The sequence below is a fragment of the Leopardus geoffroyi genome, chromosome B1 (genome assembly GCF_018350155.1).
Source record: "Leopardus geoffroyi isolate Oge1 chromosome B1, O.geoffroyi_Oge1_pat1.0, whole genome shotgun sequence".
In the NCBI taxonomy this organism is placed as follows: Eukaryota; Metazoa; Chordata; class Mammalia; order Carnivora; family Felidae; genus Leopardus; species Leopardus geoffroyi.
The window spans coordinates 30,266,876-30,284,373 of NC_059327.1; the positions used below are offsets into that span (position 1 = coordinate 30,266,876).

At 39.0% G+C, this 17,498-nt stretch overlaps 1 long non-coding RNA gene across 1 annotated transcript in view; it reads right to left on the reverse strand.

Annotated features, from left to right (window-relative positions):
• Positions 1-347: 347 nt before the first annotated feature.
• Positions 348-17,498, reverse strand: part of LOC123586883 — a 236,387-nt gene continuing 219,236 nt past the window's right edge. Inside the window, exon 6 of the long non-coding RNA XR_006707004.1 lies at positions 348-2,005. This is a non-coding gene — a long non-coding RNA (uncharacterized LOC123586883). The remainder of the gene's footprint in view (positions 2,006-17,498) is intronic.

Sequence of the window (17,498 nt, forward strand, 5' to 3'; positions counted from 1 at the left end):
CGGGGCACGTATTTCTTTTGTCATAACAAGTAGTTGATCTATAAGTCTCTTCTAAAGTCGAGATTATAATTCTAAGCGTTTGGATTTTTCATTTGAACTTCGAAGGAGATCATGAGCTTCTCTCGTGTTTTGCCAGTGTTAAATAGAAATTTGGCTGACCTTCCTGCTGTTAGCTCTTCAACCACCGTCTTTGATGTCATTGGAAATGGCAGATGATTTCTCTGAGACAGGAATATAGCTATGAACATAGTGGTGTTTTGCAGATGCCACACATCTTTAAGTTGTCTGAGTCCTTTTGACTCCTAGGACTAGTGAGCATATCTTGGCCATTGAAAGAACCTCATACAAACATTCTCAGTGTGTGTTTACTTCATATTCAAAGACAATGCCCTAAATAGTCATTCTCTAGGAATGCAGATCTTACAGCTTTGGCATTAAATTTCTCTAAATGGAATTTTCTGTACAGATAAAGCACAAAACACAGCAAGCTTTGACTCTGAGGACATTTCCTTTGATAAAACACCCTCAAAAAAGTCTATGGGAATAATATTATTTAGCCCCTTGTTTACACGAGAGCAATGATCTTTACAATGCAAGGTGAAGCTATCCAGACCAATTTTTTTAAGAATGTTTCAGCTGATTTCTCAAACTGAGTGCTGCCTCATTCTGACATCTAAATCAAGTGTGGCTGCACACTTCAGGGCACAAATTAGAGAACTGGCACCAGACTACAGCAGTTAGACTGCCGGAGGATCGATACAGGCCATTTAAGCACCAGGGCTGACTATGTTTCATTTCTGACACTCAAGTTTATGCTTATTGAGTGGGGGAGCTTTAACTCCACAGCAGCAATAAACTCATTAGGAAGTGTCAGCTGGGATTATAGTGCACGTTAAATAAATACCACCGGTGCTAAGACACAGTCTTCATTAACTCTTTAGTCGAGTATCGGAATGTGAAAGCAGTCTAAACCGTTTTGGGTATGGCAGGCTTCGAGAACAATTTCTCTCTCTCATAGACTTGTCACGGTGCTTGAATTCCAATATTAGGAAAGAATGTCTCTGAATTTAGTAGACTTTTCTCTTCTCTAGAAACCTCTAACAAGATGATATGCCAACTAACACCTTTAAGAGGATTTGCTCAATGTGGTCTGAAAGCCAGCTCTTGGAATGAAATTCTAATGAGGCATCTGGGAAACCTGCATTGGACAAACAGACCGACAGAAGGTTGTTTTAAAGAAGTATGATCTCTCCCTCAGAGCACATTCTTCAAAAGAGATGCTTTACTGCAAGTTTTAAAGGCAATAGATTGATCTAACCCCTGGTAAGGCAATGATGAATGCAGTCAGAGGAAGCAAAAGGCTGGAGAGCAAATGCTGCAGAACTGCCCTGTGTGGATTGTACTTGAGTTCCTTCTGATCAATGGCTCAGCTCGGCCCCACGCCGGGTGCCCAGTCCCAGTCCTCACTTTTCCTGGCTACGTCTTTTTGATCCACAAGCGAAATGGGGTCACTGCAGAGGAAAGTGGTTGTTGCCCGAGATGAGCCTTGCCTGACACATTACCTCCACGAGTACTGCTTATTTTCCCATCCACAATGTTCCAGAGGAGTCAACGGAGAGCCACCTATAGCCTTGACTTTAGCCTCTGGGCCAAAATAAGTAAATCTCCCTCTTCTGAGTGGGAAATCTGTTAATATTTGTTGGTTAACTTTTAATCAATATCTCCAAAATGTGACCCAGATTATCTTTTGTGCTCTATCTTTGCCAGATGGAACTCTTCATCTGCCTCTTTCCAGCCAGTTGTCCTCTCCTGCCTGTTTCCTCAAACGTCCTGCCTGTTTTCTCAGAACTGTTGTTAATTATATCAAAATATATCTTACAACAGAGAACACTTATAAATATTGTTGGTCTTGTCGACTTCTTCATGTAGTTCACGTAAAATGCCTTAGAATTCTGGCAGGATCTGCAGCTTGGGGGCCCTCTGTGTCTTTCTCTATCATGTTTTCCTAAGACAAATTAGAAAGCTGGGTCATTAGGACAAAAGCAAGTTGTTTCATTATCCAGATTTTATTTCTATAACCAAGTGATTACCAAGAATCTACTAGGGGCCTAGAAAATGTGCCTGCTGAGCTCTGGGCTTCAGCCTTACTACTGAAGAATAATTCAAAGCACTCTTCTGGTGATAGTGTGCATGAAAACTTTGAAATATTTAACTGTCTCCCATAATTAATTGACCTGGAACATATCCCTTGTTCAATAAAAAAGTACTGAATTCTAATGAAAAAAGAATGAAGCCACTTACTAAAATGTTAATATATGTGAAGCACTTGGAGGAGAGCTGGTCCATAGTAAGTGCTTGGGGTGATTATTCTCCATTTGACCCCCGGCAACCCCCTGCCTCCCACTACTCATTCTCCCACCTTCTTCCTCCTGGTCCCTTTCCAGGAAAGAAAGGACGACATCACGCAGGTTCCCTTGCCTGCCAGCTTCAGTTTGGGGCCAGCCAATGGGAGGAAGTGTCCAGAAAGCAGAAGGTAGGAAGAGAGAGAGAGAATGGAGAATTTCCTTCCTGCCCTCCTCTGCTCACTTCTCTGGCAGTAACCCAGTCCCTCCATTATGAAACTCCACCTGGCGGCCCTTCCTTTGCTGCTGCAGTGACCCCGTTTGCTCCCCTTGTCTCTGCAGCCCAGAAAGGTTAATGTCTTCCCTCTGTTTCTGCTCCCTGAGTGCGTGAACATCCCATTTTTGTTTCCTTAACTCTGCCCAAATCTCTGTAAGTAGTCCCTTCATTAAAATCTACTCACTTAAAGCAGTGGTTCTCGGCTCTTACTGCACATTATCATCACCAAGGGAGCTTTTGAAAACTACAAATGCCTGGGCCCCTATCCCCAGAGATTGATGTAACAGGCCTGGGTTGGGGCCTGGGCGCTCGTGTTGTTTAAGACCTCTGCAGGTAATGAAGCCAGAGTTGAGAACCGCTTATTGAAACCATGTGAGTGAATTCTGTTTCCTGCCAAGACTTCAACAGATAAAGCACTCAGTGAATGTTACTGATTGTTATTACAACTACTAACACAACCCCCTTTATTTCTACTAGACTAATATTAATAGTTCTCCCCAATTTACAGACGAGGAAACCTATACACGGAGGTTAAGTAACATTCTGAAAATCACCTGATTTCTAAATGGCAGAGTTAGAATTCAGTTTATTTGGACCAAAAGCTCATGCTTCTTCCACTATGACTGTCAAGACCAGAGTTTCTCAAATTTTAATGTGCATGTGAAACGCTTTGGGATCCTGTTAAGATGCCAAGACTATTGGCCCGAGGACTTCACTTTAAGCATCAAAGGTATAAACAACTATATGTCACCTTCGCCTTTCTTCAAACCTTCAAAAACGTCTCCCCTATCCTTATAATGTTGACCTGATAACCTTGCTTCTTACTTCACTCAGAAAACAGAGGCATTCAAAAGACTCACATGACCACATCTACCCACTAATCCACATCTGCCCCCACCGACTCTGTCTACCTATAACCACAGATGGAAGACCTACGCTCCCATCCAAACTAATCCATCCATCCATCCTGTGCACCACATCTCAACGACTGTCATTTACCCCAGGGACTCCTTTAGGAATCCTCTCTTCTTCATTGCATCATTCCCCCCCCCCCCGCCCCGTCCTGGATTTTTCCATCAGCATGGCATGTAAACATCATTATTTCTCTTAGGAAACAAAAAACTTATTTTGATTCCATTCCCCCCAATTTTTGTACTTATTTGCAAAGAAATTACACAGGCTCTCCACATCTGTGGTCACCAGCCATATTCTCATTCTTACACAGCCTATTCAAGGTCACCAATGAGACTTGCATTGCTAAATCCAGTGGTCTATTTCAGTCTCTACCTTACTAATTACACATTCCTGTACATTTAGTAACTCTCGCCTTCTTGCTACAGGTTAGAACACCATGCTGTCTTGTTTTTTCTTCTTTACTGGTTCCTCTTCTTATCTCTGACCTCTTTCGCATGCTCCAGGGCTCAGTCTTTTGTTCTCCGTCTACATTTATTCTTTTGGTGATGTCCTCCAGCAGTATGATTTTAATTACCATAGATACCTAAAAATTATACCAAATCGGGGGGCCTGGGTGGCTCAGTAGATTAAGCGTTGGACTTTGGCTCAGGTCATGATCTCTCTGTTTGTGAATTCAAGCCCTGCATAGGGCTCTCTGTGGGCATCACAGAGTCTGTTTGGGATCCTCTCTGCCCCTCTCCGGCTTGCTCACATGCACTGTCTGTCTCTAAAATAAACATTAAAAACAATTATACTGGGGTGCCTGAGTGGCTCGGTTGGTTAAGCGTCCGACTTCGGCTCAGGTCATGATCTCACGGTCCGTGGGTTCGAGCCCCGCATCGGGCTCTGTCCTGACTGCTCAGAGCCTGGAGCCTGTTTCCGATTCTGTGTCTCCCTCTCTCTCTGCCCCTCCCCCGTTCATGCTCTGTCTCTCTGTGTCTCAAAAATAAATAAACGTTAAAAAAATTAAAAAAAAAACTAAAACAATAAAAACAATTATACCAAAATTATGCCTCCACTTGATCTTCCACCTGAAATCCACATGTACAAATATAGCTGCTGTGTACCATCTCCATTAGAATATCTAATAGGCATTTCAAACATAACATGTCAAGACTGAAATTATGGTATTTCCCCCCAAGTTTATTTCATCCACAATTTCCCCCATCTCAGTTGATACATCGCCATCCTTCCAGTTGCTCAAGCCAAAAATCTTGATGTCATCCTTGACTCTTTCTTTCACATCTCACATCCAACATACCATGAAATCCTATTGATTCTTCAAAATGTATTCAGAGCTCTACACGTCTCACTACCACTATCACACTTTCCTGAGCCTCTTGCTTGGACTGTTGCAATAATCTCCTGAAACACCTCCTTGATTCCATACTTGCTTCCCGACATCCACAGTCTCTTTTAGCAAAGCAAATGGAGCGATTCTTTAAAAAAATTTTAATGTTATATATTGTTGAGAGAGAGAGAGAGAGAGAAAGAGCGAGCATGAGTGGGAGAGGCAGAGAGAGAGGGAGACACAGAATCTGAAGTAGACTCCAGGATCTGAGCTGTCAGCACAGAGCCTGACACGGGGCTTGAACCCACAAACCGTGAGATCGTGACCTGAGCTGAAGTCAGATGCTCAATTGACTGAGCCACCCAGGTTCCCCTAGAGTGATTCTTCTAAAATGCAAGTCAGTTCATATGGCTCCATTGCTTAATATCCTGTAAAAGACTTCATTTCATTCAGAGTATAAGCCAAAGTTCTTACTACAGTCAAAAAAGTCTGCTCCTTTCTGCCTCTCAGTCTTACTTCTCTGACATTAAATCCTGCTACTTCCTTGCTTGATCACTTCTCTCCAGATATATTGAGTTCCTTGATGCTGCTTGAACTTCCCACACATGCTCTTGCCTTCTTGCCCTTCTAGCCCTGCACTGGCTTTTTCTTCTCCCTAGAATGTTCTTCCTTGAAGACCCGTATGGATAGCCCTCACACACCCATCAAGCCTTTGCTCAAATGTCACCTTCTCAGTACGTTGCAATTCTGATCATTCTTTTAAAAATCCCAACTATCTTCTACTTACTACCTCTGTCTGGCTTTTCTGATTTCCATTATTCTGTTCATCCTGCCCCCCACCCCCGCCAATGTGCAGTCTCCTTATTTACTGTGCTGTTATTTATTGACTAGAATCTAAGTTTCCAGGAGGAGAGGGGTTGTTGTCTTTTGTTTCTTAACCTTTTCTTAAGTACCTGAAAGAATGTCTGCCACATAGAGATACTCAAAAAGCTTTGTTGAATAAAGGAAGGAATAAAAGAATAGTTTGTTTTGTTACACATATAACATGGTAAATAATAGAATAAACTTTTGTTAGTCAAGAATCAAGTCTGCGTATTCTAAAAGTGATAGTAAGACTCAGACATAATACACACACATACACATGCACACACACACACGACAATCCCATCTCTTTCTAGACCTTTCTACTTATCTAAGTCCAAGGAAATGACTTCTGGATATTCAGGAGTAAAACTTATTTATATGTGAGAGTCTCTTCCCTAAGCTTTGGCCTGCTCCAATATCTCAATCACAGTGAACAGCTAGTATCTACTTTCCGTGCTCAACAGATGTGCCAACATTTTATAGTATGAAAAAAAAAATGTCTCACGGCATGGAATTTGGGCTATTGACAGACTGTGTAAGGGAATCTGGAGGACTTGGGGTAAAGTTCAGTGTTTCACTGCAAAGAGCCCCCGGGGCAATGTTCTCAAGAAGAATCAATAATTGGGAGGCCAACTATAACCTTGTTCTCCTCAAATATGAACCTGGTTACTTTATCAAGAAAACAGATGTTTATTGCTTTCAGGCAGAAAATAATAAGTCAGGCAGGTTTACAAGCCCTCTTTCCATCTTGAAAGCATTTCTGTCAGCTTCTTCATTCTAGAAGAAAATTACCTAATCAATCCCTGAAAGGTAGATGATTAGTGGGTGTCACACTTGGCATCTCATTTCTTCTTCTCGGCCGAGGATATGAAGATGCTATTGACCTCCCACTTAGGGAAAAACATATTTTTGACAGCCGAGTTGTCTCAGGGCTTTTTCCTGGAACGAAGAAACCATGCAACTATATGCTAATGTAGAAGGCCAAGGGAACCTGGCATGAGGCTCTCAGGACAGCGCTAATCATGGTTTAGAAACAATGATCCAATAGCTGGCATTTATTATAAGGGAGAGAAGAACCTTATGTCCTCTCCTAAAAAGTAATTTGTAACAGGCTGAAGGAGTCACCCAGAAAATTGGTTTATCCTTTCTGATGATCTGAACATTTTAGAACTAACTCCCATCTATACCTTTTGGGAAAATTCAGTAAGGAACAATGATGGTTATAAGAAATGGTCAGTCTAAATCCCAAGTTCAGAGAGCACTCAAACATGGGGGTGGGGGATTCCTTTGAATGCTCTAACTTTCGAGTATTTTTTTTAATGTTTATTTATTTATTTTGAGAAAGAGAAAGAGGAGAAAGAGAGAGAGAGAGAGAGAGATTGAGAAACGGGCAGAGAGGAGAATCTCAAGCAGGCTCCACACTGTCAGTGCAGAGCCAAACATGAGTCTCGATCCCATTAACCAAGAGATCATGACCTGAACCAAAATCAAGAGCTGGAGGCTTAACGGACTGAGCCACCCAGGTGCCCCACTTTCAAGCATTTCAATAACAATTTTCAAAATACATGAGGTGATGTGTGAGAAAGGGGAAGTTTGGAGATTTTGTTTACCTTTCGAGGTAGAGAACAGCCAGGACCAAAGGGGCCTGAAGAGTCTTTAGCCACACTGGGTTCATATGTTAGCCACAAGTGGAAGGCAAATCCAAGCATTGCTTGCAGACTGAGCCAATACATGTTTTACAGACATATGTAACAATATTTTTCATATGGGTGTCCCACTAAATGAGGTTAAGAAGAACCTTTCAAGCTAGTCTCAGGATTGCTTCAGAGTCGGCTGCTAATAGTCAAATATGCCATCTGGATCCACCAGCTGTAGTTTGTCAGCAAAGGGAGGACACTCACCCAGTGTCCCCCTTATGTGTTCTGCTTAATTCCCTGTTATTTCACGTGGGTGCGTCGTACCTTCCCACAAGGTTGGTAACTGCCAAAGGCAGGGAAAGCGTGGTGTTTGGAGCTCGTCCACCAGGGTTTGGGTCCCAGTTCTTTGCTTAGTAGCTATAAAGCAAAGGACCAGTCATTGAATATCTATCTCCGAGCCTGGGTTGTTTATTCCATCTGAAAAGTGGAAAAGTAATCAAAACAATACCCCTAGCATAGGAAGAATGTAAGGATCCAGTGTTCAAGGTAATTTGTACATAAATATTATTAGTTTTCCAAGTGTCATGTAACTCTGTGTGCCTCACAGCATAGGTCAATTATTTACAGTTGTTCACCCGATTTTCTTGGTCTTTGCTGAAACATCTCAGTCATTTTATCTTAAGAAATCGGGTTACCCAGTGGGGAGGGAGGAAGATATGAGAAAATTAGATTTGCACCTCTACAGCACAGCCATTATTGTGCATCTGTTGCCTCTGCTTATCTAAATCTTTACATTCATGAGCGGGTCCTCCTTGTCATACACACACTCCCAAATAAGCTCATGAAATTCATGGAGTTCATTTTTAATGTAATGTCCCCAGTTTGGGGCATCTGATATGCAGATTAACCCACAGGTCTGCAGGACCACTGGCACTTCCCCCTCCTCACTCTCTGCAGCTATGCAAATTGATGCCTACAGATAGCATGGAGCATGGACATTTCATTTGGTTAATTTCCTCTAGAGAAATTCACGTCTATGGATGTTTTAATGAGCTGTGGAATGATATTTCCATGGTCTTAACACCTTGGGCTTCAATTAAGTACACTTTTTTTCCCTTGGTTCTCAATTCTTGCTTTTAATGACCAAAATACTATTTGCCACCCACAGGAGTAGAGGCAAGAGAAAGAGACATTTGTGGAATGTCTAAATGACGGCTTTCAGGGAGTATAAATCCTCTTTATTGGGGAGATGTTGCCACTGTTAACAAAACAGTAGGCAAAATGTAAAACAAGAGGGAAATGATGTTAAAAATAGGAAAGAAATCAAATAACTTCCCCAGCGGCCATGACTAGAGAACCAACCAAAAATTGCCTAGGTCATGGAGGCAGGAGTTGGGCAGGTTAGATAGAAGGGTACATAGAAAGCGATGTTAATGAACAGAAGACAGGTAGTTGGGCTGCGGGCCAATATCTTTCTCTCTTTTGAACACATTTCTTGTCAAGGTATCACATCTTTTAAATATATATTCCTTTTTTTTTTTTTTATACGTAATACTGACTCAGGGAGGGCAGTAGTAGTTCTGAAGTTACAATTATTTGCTGAATTTTATTTAAAAATTGTTCCAGAAGACCAATATTGGTGATCACAACTCATTTTCAGTAATAATGAATATATTAACTGATCACGTAAGCACTTTTTTCTTTGGATAGTCCTATGGTCAGCCAGAACCCGTCATCAACTTGTACCATTCTGGGTCATCTGTCCCAGGGAACAAAATGATCTTTTATAATTTCAAATCGGATATTTGCTAGAGGAGAATGAGTCAGGATTGGAACATATAAAATTTATAAAATAATACTACTAGTTTATATTTATATCGGGTTGTATTTCAGAGAAATGTAGACCTAATTTGACCAAATTCTCTTATAAAAAGTTGAATATAGTTAACATAAATACTTTTTTTATACTTGAAGAAACTTGTTTGACAGTGGCCTGCCTAAACCTGGGACAGCACATCCTTTGCCTTGTAATAGTTGCCTTCACTTTTCTTATATAATAACTCGTCTTTTAATATGAGGTCTGTGGAAAGGAAAAATAAAGCAGCTTTTTCTATTCCACTCTCCCACAGCAGATCTCTTTCAGTGCACCTTTGATCCTACTAGTGTCACTATCCTTCTCTTCTGTTTTTTTTCCCTTCCCAATGTGAGGAAAATGTGAGCGGGAAGGTAGTACAACGTACTTTCTGTTTGTATTCATTATAGCCATGAGTAAAAGATATTTCTTGGACTTTCCAAATCTGGAAATAATGATACTTTTAAGGAAAATTAACACTACCAATATTGATTACAGAGAATATAGAAAACCGAAATATATGAATAAATATGACTGAAATAGGAAAAAATTTAAGGTCATCCAAAATTACTGCAGCGTAGACTTAACATGGTGAAGTGTTTAAATCTTTGAAGGATAATTAACAAAATATATCGACTGTCTCAAAATATAGTAAAAAAAAATGTATGATCTCAAAATTTGACCAAGAAACAAGCAAAAGAATACTTTAAGCAAATCTCACCGAAGAACAGAGATGTAACTAAATAGAAGCAACCAGCACCAGCGAATTTTTAAACATTTATAAAACTAACTTTTATATGGACACGCAAGTTATGAAAGAGGAAAGGGATTTTTATTTATATAAATGTATTTCATACGTTTGTCTGTATAAAGTTTATTATGTAGTCAATTCTTTATGGACAAGGTGGCTTTGATGAACAAGACAATCTGAAATGGAGGGTCATGGGTTGCATAATGCAATCACCCAGCAAAGAATTGAAAACATCATGGTTCAAACGGGAAAACTACTTGCAAATGGATAAAAATTTTATACATTTTGGCTTAGGGTTCTTCGGCTAGACTAATCAGTAAGTTTGCAAAATGAAATAGAGGTATATTTTGTCTCAGTAGTCAACAAAATTTAGTGGTCAAGAGTCTCTAGTGCAATAATTGTTCATATTATTTTTATGGGAATTGTCCACTTTAGCAAGAAACATTTTTTTAAGTAGGCTCCACACCCAATGTGGGGCTTGAACTCACTACCCGGAGATTAAGAGTCACATGCTCTACCAACTGAGCCAGCTAGGCATCCCATGGAAATTGTTCACTCTGGAAACCTTTCACTCATGACTTCATTTCAATGGTTGGAGGGCTTAGTGTCCATTCTATAGTGACCACTAGAGACATTGTAGCAGGGGTTTTCCTTAACACTGCTGCTCTCACACTGATTGGTGACATATCAGCCAACTTGCTTAAGAATGAAATTAAAAACTGATACTGCTTTAAATACTTTTTTTTCCTTTAATGTTTTATCAAAGTTATTGGCTTGATAAGACATTAAAAAATTTCCCTGTTTTTTCTTTTAAATTTCTGGAGGATTGTTTATCCCAGGATTAAATAAAATTAAACCATAGAAGATTAAACTATAGAGCTTCTGAGCACATTTAATAAATAGGTGAATATACTCTTTGACTCTCTAACATGGGGACAGAGTATGGCATGTTTCTAAAGTTTGATTTATCATAGACTTCTTTCTTCAAGGAGGGCAATTGTTCTATAAAATACATTTTGGGAAACTCCATACATATTTCAATTCAAGTTGAGAACAATAGAACATGTCAAGTGTATCTATTTTTTAACATTATTTCTGAAGTGCTCATACAGCACAACAAAATAAGAAGTTTAATGGTTCAAATGTCGAAAAGTAGGCGGTAACCCCTTAATGCGGAAATTGTGTGATTTCCTCCTACAAAATGCAGAAGAATTAACTAAAACACTATTAAAATTGATAAAAGAAATGAGAAAGGACACTAACATAACATATAACTTCTATAAAATGCTACAAAGTAAAATTGAAAACTTCTTTTCTGACGCTCAGATTAGCCATTTTCAAAAAAGAATAAAAATGCACAAATGAGTGAAATTTTGATTTGGTGAGGACGCTCGCTAAAATAATTTCATGAAGTGATTTTTCTGGTTTCCATATACCCATTTGGTGGACTCCATCATATCATGGACTTAAATCTGCCAAGTGCAACATTCCATTCCTTACGTTATTAAAAATCTCTCTTCTCGGGCTAAGAAGAAGCACTTCTTAGACTTCTTCAGTTTCATCACCAGCACTAGGAATGGTTTATTTCTCCCAGAAGAGCCATTTTTCACAAATATACTAAGGTTTTATCACTTAAGAACAGCTACTGCATCTGAGAGAAGAGAACAGGGCTAAGGTGAGCACAAGTGAAGAGAAGCTAGCTAGCTCCCCTCGGCACTATTGAGACTGGCTTCCACATATCAGGCTCTTTGTGTATACAATTCAAATTTATGCCACCATAGAACTGCAGATTACTCTGTGACATGAACCTCTGAGGTTGTTAATAAAGAATACAAACCATGATATTAAATCCCTGAATGCCAAAGTTTTATTGACCTACAGATAAATACAGTAATATTTATCATCCACTATGAAGATTAGGTTTATCATTTTCACAGAGCCCTAAAACATTTCAGTGTGGGTCAGCTAGGATTAACTCACTTTAGCTAAAAATATCTCGCAGCATGGAGCTTATAGCCACCTAGTAAAAAGTGTGTATAATATCTGAAATTTGTAAGACTGTATACTCTAATAATGTAAGTGCATTCAGCAATCAATAATGCATGGGCATCTTCAAAATAATATTGTGTGGCAGATTATAGATCATCTAATATTAAATAATTCATCTGTTTAGTGCCTTTACATCATAAAGGTTATGAGTCCCATTTAACACATAAGGAAGCATAGGCACTAAGAGGTTAACTGGCCTTTCCAGGACCTCATGGGAAATTGTTGGTAGATAGAGAATGAAGGATCAAAAATCCATTGCCTCAAGACATTTCTTCTGCTCCTTGGATTTTGTTTTTCTATGATTAGAAAATTTTCTTATTTTAGCTCTTAGAATACTCTTGATATGCTACAAGATACTAAAGTGTAATCATACGCATATGCATATAGCATAGGCAACGTACATACATACACAAAAGAAGAATGCCGAAAATCATTTAGGGACAGTCTAAGTGACTTGAAATGATACATAATTATTATATGTAGAAAGAGAATTCTCCTTAGCCTTGGAAATTTTAACTGGGCTTCAAAATACTGAAATCATTTTCAAGCTCCAGGGTGTTTAACACCCATCTGCCTGGGAATATTGTTTTTGTTTTATTTTATTTTATTTTAGTCTTTCTACCTTTCTTTGTTTCTTTCTTTTCCTTCTACTACATCTTTATTTCTTTTTAATTTTTTTTATCTGAATGTAGTTAACACACAGTGTTACATTTGTTTTAGGTAGACAACATAGGGACTCATGTTCTCTCTATATTATGTTATGCTCACAAGTGTAACTACCATCTGTCACAGTACAATGCTATTACAATATCACTGACTATATGGGAATCTTCATTTTAAACCGTTGTCACCAGGTAATTCTAAGGCAATTATTCCATAGGCCACATTTTAAGGGACGTTGCAGGATAGCATAGGGTTTAAGAGTTCATGGGGGCTTCAGGTGAACCTAGGTTAAAAATCTCTTGCCATGAATTGGATTCCTTCAGAACCAGATCATGAGTTGGATTTGATGTCCACATATTTGGGAGGCCATTCCAGAAGGAAAGCAATTAAGGCAATAGAACATGTTAATAACCAATCAGCTACTGTGAGCAATTAGTCCTCAGGCCCACTGATGACTGCTGGAGGACAATCATAACTCAAAGCTGCCCTACCCAAAAGCAAGAAAGCCTCGGTATGTGTCTACTAATTCCTGTCTGTCATTTGTTGAAGCTGCAGAAATAACTTTTACCCCCAGGTCCTCCCAGCCTGTCCTAAAGTGGGCTTAACGTGTTCTGACGGCCATAAATATCTCTCAGTCAGAGTGATTTGCAAAAAAAGAAGCTATGTTTGAAGTACAAACCTGCAGGTGTGTCTGGGGACAATGAGACCTGAGAGGATAGTTGATGGGAAGCAAAGGCATCGGCTACAATCATTCTTGGTGCTTCTCGGATCTACTCATGTCCTTTGTTAAGTTCACTCGTGTTAGGAATGCATCATTGTTGTGGCCACACAAAGTTGATTAAGGAAAAAAAAGACATAGCAAGATGGTAAGTGGAGCCACCTGCAGTCCCTATGGCTTTAACGAGTCCCTATTTCATTAGTAATATTCATCCTTTTCCCCTATCATGTTTTCCAGGTCCTTTCAGCTGCTTTCGGTTGCCGGCAAGGTAACTCATTTCTGAGATTTCTGATCCCCCCATTTTTAAGATTTTTGCCAGGCTCAGTTGCTACAACTACCCATTCATGGTTATGACTGGGCGTCGAGTACTAACAGGCACCCGCAGTGAATCTCCTGAGTGCCAGACATTCTTTTCCTTGATGTCATTGTACAGCAGCAACAGTATGTCCTCATAGTAGTCAAATACTCCAGTTAAGGTATCTACCGGCATGAGTAGCCCCAAATGACTAAGTAGTAGCAGTAGCCTTGGGGTTAGTGTACCCTACACTCTGTCCCCTGATATCAGCCTTCCATTCCAGGAATAGAACATATAATCCAACAGAGCCTGGTGTAGAGACAGAAAGCATAAATTTCCCAATGGGGTCTCTGAAAGTGATTGTAAGAATAGTTACTCCTACCCCAATTCTTTTGTTCTTGATCCCATGGATTCTATCTACATAGACCATATAATGGCTATTTGTACATGGGTTTTACACATGTGGCTTTCATTTTGTTGAGGTAATTTCTTTCTTCCTAGTTTGTTGATAGAGTGTTTAATTTTGTCAAATACTTTTAATGCAGCAATTGAAATGATCATCTGATTTCCCCTCCTACATTCTGTTAATGTGATGTGTTACATTTATTGATTTTCACATATTGAACCATCCTTGCATTTCAGGAATAAATCCCATTTGGTCATGGTACATAATCCTTTAAAAAAATTTTTTTTATGTTTATTTATTTTTGAGAGAGAGAGAGAGATGGACCACAAGCAAGGGAGACATAGAATCGAAGCAGGCTCCAGGCTCTGAGCTGTCAGTACAGAGCCCGACGTGAGGCTCGGGCTCACAAAGTGTGAGATCATGACTGAGCCGAAGTTGGACGCTTAACTGACTGAGCCATCCAGGTGCCCCAATCCTTTTAATGTGATGTTGAATTCAGTTTGCCAGTATTTTGTTGTGGATTTTTGTATCAATATTCATCAGGGATATTGGTTTGTAGCCTTTTTATTGTAGTGTTTTAATTTTTGTATTAGAGTAATTTTGGCCTCATAAAATGAATTTGGAAGTGTTTTCTCCTCTTTAATTTTTTATAAGAGTTTGAGAAGGATTGGTGTTATGTTCTTAAATTTTGGTAGAATTCTCCACTGAAGGCATCTGGTCCTCATCTCTTCTTCATCGGGAAGTTTTTGAATACTGATTCAATCTTCTCACTAGTTGTGGTCCTGTTCATATCTTTTATTTCTTCATGAGCCAGTCTTTTTTCCTTAAGAGTATGCTGTTTAGTTTCCACATGTACTTGAGTTTTCCAGTTTTCCATTTGCTATTGATTTCTAGTTACATTTCACTGTGATCAGAAAAGGACCTTTGTATGATTTCACTTTTACTAAATTTGTTATGATATGTTTTGTAGCCTAACATGTGACCTACCCTAGAGAATGTTCCATGTACACTTGAGAAGAGTACGTATTCTGTTGATATTGAGTGAACCGTTCTATTTATATCTGTTATATCCCATTGGCCTATAGTGTTATTTTAATCCTCTCTTTCCTTATTGATCTATCTGGTTATTCTGTCCGTAATAGAATATGGGGTATTGAAACCTCCACCATTATTGTTACTATTTCTTCCTTCAACTCTGGCGATGTTTGCTTCAGATGTTTGGATGTTCGGCTGTCAGATGCACATATGTTTATAATTGTTAGATATTCCTAGTGAATTGACCTTTTTGTGTTTTTATCCTTCTGTGGCTTTTATGAAGATTTTGACTTAAAGTCTATGTTTTCGGGGTGCCTGGGTGGCTTGGTCGGTTAAGCGTCCGACTTTGGCTCAGGTCACGATCTCGCGGTCGGTGGGTTCGAGCCCCGCGTCGGGCTCTGTGCCGACAGCTCAGAGCCTGGAGCCTGTTTCAGATTCTGTGTCTCCCTCTCTCTGTGACCCTCCCCCGTTCATGCTCTGTCTCTCTCTGTCTCAAAAATAAACGTTAAAAAAAATAAATAAATAAAGTCTATGTTTTCTCACATACATATACATATACATTCACATAGATGTATTTCTTATCCTTTTGCTTTCAGCCTATATGTGTCCTTAGGTCTAAAATGAGTCTCTTGCACATAGTATTTAGTTGGGTCTTGTCCTTTTAAAATGTATTCAGTCACTTTCTATCTTTCAGTTGGGGAGTTTAATCTATTTACATTTACATTTAACCTATTTACATTTAAAGGAATTAATGATAGGGAAGGACATACTATTACAATTTTGTTCATTGCTTTCTGTACGTCTTTTAGTTATTTTATCCCTCTTTTCCTTTCCTGCTGCTTTCATATTTTGTTGATTTTTTTTTAGGTTATATGCTTTGGTTCCTTTCTCATTTTCTTTTGTGTACCTTCTATGTGTACTTCCTATGTGGTTACTGTGAGGATTATACAAAACATCTTATAGTAATAATAATCCATTTTAAATTGAAAATGCCTTAATTGCAATTGTGTGCAAAATTTTACTCCTTTAATCTCCCCTGCTTTAAGTTATTGATGTCATAAATTATATTTTTTTATATTTTGTACTCACTTAGTTTTATAGTTATAGTCACCCGTAGGCTTTTATCTTTTAAAGTTTACTACCAGAATTAAAAGTGACTTATGCCCCACCATTATAGTATTTCACAATTTTCTATTTATCTATGCATTTATTCTTACCAAACAGCTTTCTGTTTTTTCATGCCTTTGTGTTCTTGTTTAGCATCCTTTCATTTCAACCCAAAGGACTGTCTTTAGCAACTTGCAAGGCAGGTCAGTGATATGAACTCCCTCAGCTTTTATCCAGAAGGCCTTTATTTTTTCATTTTTGAAAGACAGTTTGCTGTATATTGTATTCTTGGCTGGTAGTTTTTTTTTTCAACACTTTAAATGTGTCATCCATTTCCCTTCTTGCCTATAATGTTTCTGCTAAGAAATCCATTGATAATCTTGTGGGAGCTTGTATGTGATGAGTTGCTTTTCTCTTGCTGCTCTCTAGATTCTCTCTTTGTCTTTGACTTTTAACAATTTGACCATAATATGTCTTGGTGTGTGTCTCTTGAGATTTATCCTAGTTCAAGTTTGTTGAAGTCTCTTGAATTTGGATGTCTATTTCCTTCCTCAGATTGGGAAGTCTGTTGCCATTATTTCTTCAAATAAGAAATTACCCTTTTTTCTTCCTCCTCTTTATACAGACTTCTATAATACTTATATTGGTTCATTTGAAAGTCCCTTAGGTTTTCTTTACTTTGCATTCTTGTTTTCTTTTTGTTCCTCTGACTCCATAATTTCAAATGACCTATCTTAAAATTGTCTGTGGCACTACAGGTCTCCTGGTGTTGCAGGAATCTGCTGAGCTCTCCTTAGTTGTCAGTGACCCCCAGGCTTCCAAACGAGGCCAGTTCTCCATTGGTGCTCTGAGTCAGATGAGACAGAAACCAGTCCCTCAGGCAGCCCCATGGAAAGCCAGAACTTCAGACATACAGTCCACACTTGTCTCACCTCCCATGGGAAAAGCTACAGGTTGAGCATTTTCTCCTCATTGCACAATGCTGCACTGACTGGGATTGGAGCTATTGTGGATAAAATGCAATGGCTTTTCTCATTTGTTTCAGTACAACTATTCTTGGTTTCGTGGTTATTTTGGTAACTATTACTTTTTAATTGGTTTCTCTGTTTTATAAAGGCTTGCTGTACTGTATTTTACTAAGTCAGTATCTCTGTGGTAGAACAAAGTTTGGAGCTTCCTATTCCACCATCTCGCTTATTCAATTCTCTGAAGAGCTGTTTTTTAAACAGTGAATATTTCTCTTCCTCAAATGGCATG